Here is a 3,975-nt window from a genome sequence, read left to right as displayed (position 1 = left end):
CGCCACTGCTGCCACTGCTGCTGCTGCCTGAACCACACCTATTTCTTTCTACCCCAGCTCCACCCCTCCTACCTGTCTGGATGAGTATTTCTTCTTTATATCTTTGTTTGTTGGACTTCCCTGCAGCTTGATTTTCTGGAACTTCTGGTTGTCTCTAGTTTTGAGGTAGTTGTATTCCTTCTTAGTTGTGGAGGGAGACCCAGGTGTCTGTCTAGGCCTTCATCTTGGCCAGAAGTCTTGAATATTTCTTGCAAATCCCTTCTAGCCTGCAAAGTTTCTTTTGAGAAATCAGCTGACAGTCTTATGGGAGCTTCTTTGTGGGTAACTAACTTCTTTTCTCTAGCTGCTTTTAGGATTCTGTCTTTAACTCTTGGCATCATAATTATGATGTGTCTTGGTGTGGGCTTCTCTGGGTTCATCCTGTTTGAGACTCTGTGCTTTCTGGACTTGATGTCTGTTTGCTATCCCAGTTAGGGAAGTTTCCTGTCATTATTTTTTCAAATAAGTTTCAATTTTTTATATTCTCTCTCTTCTCTTTCCAGCAACTCCATGATGTAAATGTTAGTATGCTTGAAGTTATCCAAGATGTTCCTTATGCTATCCTTGTCTTTTGAACCTTTAATTTTTTTAGAAAGTAATGGTATAACATGTGATCAATTTAACATATGCTTCTAAACAATTCACTTTCTAGAATCCTAAGTTCCCCATAATCATGTTTTTGGAAGCATTCTAGAGCAAGGGAGAATACTGAAAGATTGTTCAACTATCTTTCTTAAATCAGGCAAAGAACTAACTCTTCTTGCTCACAAAGTTTTCTGTTCTCTTTATGATGATTTCCCAGAGATTGCAAAAATACTTGTTCATTTGTGCAATAAATACTTATTTACATGTGGCAATTATGTATATGTAGCAATAAAAATGAAAACAAAACCCAACTAAGCAAACCAGAATAGGAACAGAATCATAGGTATGGGGATCATTTGGAGGGTTAACAGCTGGGAGGGGGACGGGGGAGAAACGGGGAAATAGTGCAGGGACTAAGAAGCATAATTGGTTGGTGCAAAATAGACAGGGGGGTGTTAAGAATAATATAGGAAAGGGTGAAGCCAAAGAACTTATATGCACAACCCATGGACATGAGCTAAGGGGGGTGGGATTGCTGGAGGGAAGGGGTTACTGGGCAGAGGGGAGCAAAGGGGAAAAAATTGGAACTACTGTACTGTAACAACATAATCCATAAAATATACTTTAAAAATAAAAAAAAAGAATGAAGAATGAGTGCTCAATCATGTGGTATGTGGTATAATGTGTGGTTTTCTTTTACTGGGAAGACAACAGAAAGAAGTTACTATGTTCACCACAAATTATTAGCTTTTCATCATGGCTTAGAGGGTTTGAAATGAGGTTGGTGTATCTTTTGCTACCAATAGCAACTAGCCTCTGGAGCTAAAACACTAAAATCTAAGAAGAAAAGATTTTTCCAGAGGCATATTTTTACAACTACCTAGTCCCTAATTCTCCATAAAGTTCTGTCAGGGCCATGAGTGTTGATAGTTTGAATCAAATTTTATGTTTATGTTTCTGAGAATCTGGCTTTTCAAACTTAAATCAGTGTGGTGATGACAAATAATGAGGCTGACTAAATGAGCAACAACACCTTCCCATTATATGTACCTGTAGTAAAACTTAACTACTGTCATGATATAATTATATTCATGGGATTGTTACGTAATAAAACATAAATTCTGTTTTTTTATGGAATGCTTCATGAATTTGTGTGACATCCTTGCATAGGGGCCATGATAATCTTCTCTGTATTGTTCCAATTTTTAGTATTTGTGCTGCCGAAGTGAGCACTAAAAACTTTTTAAAAATACTGTTCACATCTTTAATCCTTTGATATCCCTGAGAGAATGGAAAGAGATACTTGTTACCTTCCTTCATTGGAGAAGGAAACAGAGAGGGAGAAAGACATCTGTTGGTTATTCACCAAGTTAACAGCAAGATCCTAAATTCAGACCTCTGCCCTCGAAGGACCCCTAAGGAAGACTTTGAATAAGAGTCTAGTAATTTTTGCTATCTGTTTGGACTAAAGGTTATGTTCTCATTTAAAACTAACACTAGCCAGGACCCTGAGATGTGCTATTTGCATAGGAAATCTACAATCAGAAGTTTACAGAAACATACTATTGGCATCCTAGTAGTTTGCTCAGCATGAACATATGCTGTCTTATCCTTTTTTTAGAAACATAAAAAGAAAAAAAACCAGTGCTGGGACTTAAAGTACAAACCTAGAACAATTAGGAACAATGCCTATGATTGAATTTGAATGAAGAATTTCAATAACTGAACAAATTGTGGGCATCCCACTATCAGTTCTTTTTTACTTTAAGTTTTCTTTAAGGGGCTACAGATATAAAACAATTAAAATTAAGCCATATTTTGCAGATTAACTTGGCTGGACATATTAAAATGTTACTTGCCATGGCTGGGGTCCAGGTTAAGGGAGACAGTCTTCAGAGGCCAATGCTGCCCTGGTAGTATTTTATTGTCAGGTAGTTGCTACACAAATGCAATCTGAGTTTCCATCAGTGGATTTCACCCTGTGTTAACCTGATTTGGAGACAAGCAGTTGTGGCTAAGGAAAGAAAGCACTCTCTTGAGGATCAGAAGAATAGATTTAAATCCAGCTCAATCATTTGCAGTACAACTTGAGGAAAACTGTTCAACATCTCCTACCCTTGGATTTTTCATCAAAAAAAAAAAAAAAAGAAAAAGAAAGAAAGAAAAGGAAGATACTTGAATTATAGGGGGATCACTGTATAAATTATATAATTGTTTAACCACTCTGTTGTACGCCTGAAACTAATATAATATTAAATGTCAAAAATGGGAGGAAATTCTAGATGAAGAAAAGCTGATGAACAGAGACCTGGAGGTGAAGGTAAAAGAAGACCCTGGGCTTGACCAGGGAAGAAACTACACATTGGGGGTGGGGAATGAAAGAGGTGTCATGAATAAAGTTATATAAGTGGAGCCAAAATAAGGATGTGGACTTAGTGGGACACTGGCAACTGAAGTAACATGAGAAAAGGATGTATAAAAGATTGGCTGAGGGTGGTAGCCAATCTTTGAATGCATCAAAGAGTAAAGTGCCTGGAATTGGGGAGGCCCCCTGAAGTGAGTTGCAATAACTCATATGTGAGGTTAGGAGATCTGAAATAGCATTGCAGTAGAGTAAACAGAGGGAAGAAATTCAGTAGGACTTGGTAACTTGGTCAATTTCTCCTCTATATAATTAAAGCATGAGTCACAGATGACTACAAGTACTAAACCTGAGTGATGGCTAAGGGGATGATGTAATACACAGAGAAAGAAGGTGGGACAGGGGAAGAGAAAGGGTTGCCAAAATGTTGGACTAGAGGGTATGGGTGGCAAGTCATCAATCGAGAAACACTGATTGAACTTTCAGAGTGGGCGTGGTAATGTGGATATACAGATTAAGTATGATGGTGATAGTTGAAGCCATTGAAACAGATGAGCTCCCTTGTGAAAAGAGAGAGCATAACTCAGGATTTGGGATGGAACATTGGAGAATTAAATGTGACTATGTATGTAAAGTACTTAGCACAGTGGCTAACATATAGTAAGAGATCAAAAAATTGCAGCTTTTATGATAGTTAAGAACACACAGATTTAAAATATAAGGCATACAAACAGCATTCAGAGGAGAGAGGCATGTATGGTGAACTATATGCAGAGGCTCCCCTTTCTAATTAGAGAGTATAGCCTCCATGGTAAGGGAGTCGGGCCTCAATACCCCAGAGCTCCCGAGGGTCATCTTCCACAAAACTCCTTACCAAATACATAACAGAACCAATTATTAACAGCTTTGTTGGTGCGCTAAATTTCTGAGAGGTGTATTAATTGGCCATTCAGGCATTGGCTGGAAGTGATACAACATATAACTCACAG

At 38.1% G+C, this 3,975-nt stretch overlaps 1 non-coding gene across 1 annotated transcript; it reads right to left on the bottom strand.

The window, feature by feature from the left end:
- Positions 1-1,749: 1,749 nt before the first annotated feature.
- On the bottom strand, positions 1,750-1,857 carry LOC150021619 (U6 spliceosomal RNA). Its single transcript, XR_016513446.1, has one exon. It is a non-coding gene; the product is annotated as a U6 spliceosomal RNA (small nuclear RNA).
- Between the last annotated feature and the right edge of the window lie 2,118 nt (positions 1,858-3,975).

This window comes from Furipterus horrens, unplaced genomic scaffold, assembly GCF_987537825.1.
Source record: "Furipterus horrens unplaced genomic scaffold, mFurHor1.1.pri manual_scaffold_1, whole genome shotgun sequence".
NCBI classification, from domain to species: Eukaryota; Metazoa; Chordata; class Mammalia; order Chiroptera; family Furipteridae; genus Furipterus; species Furipterus horrens.
This window is presented reverse-complemented; position numbering and strand designations above follow the sequence as displayed.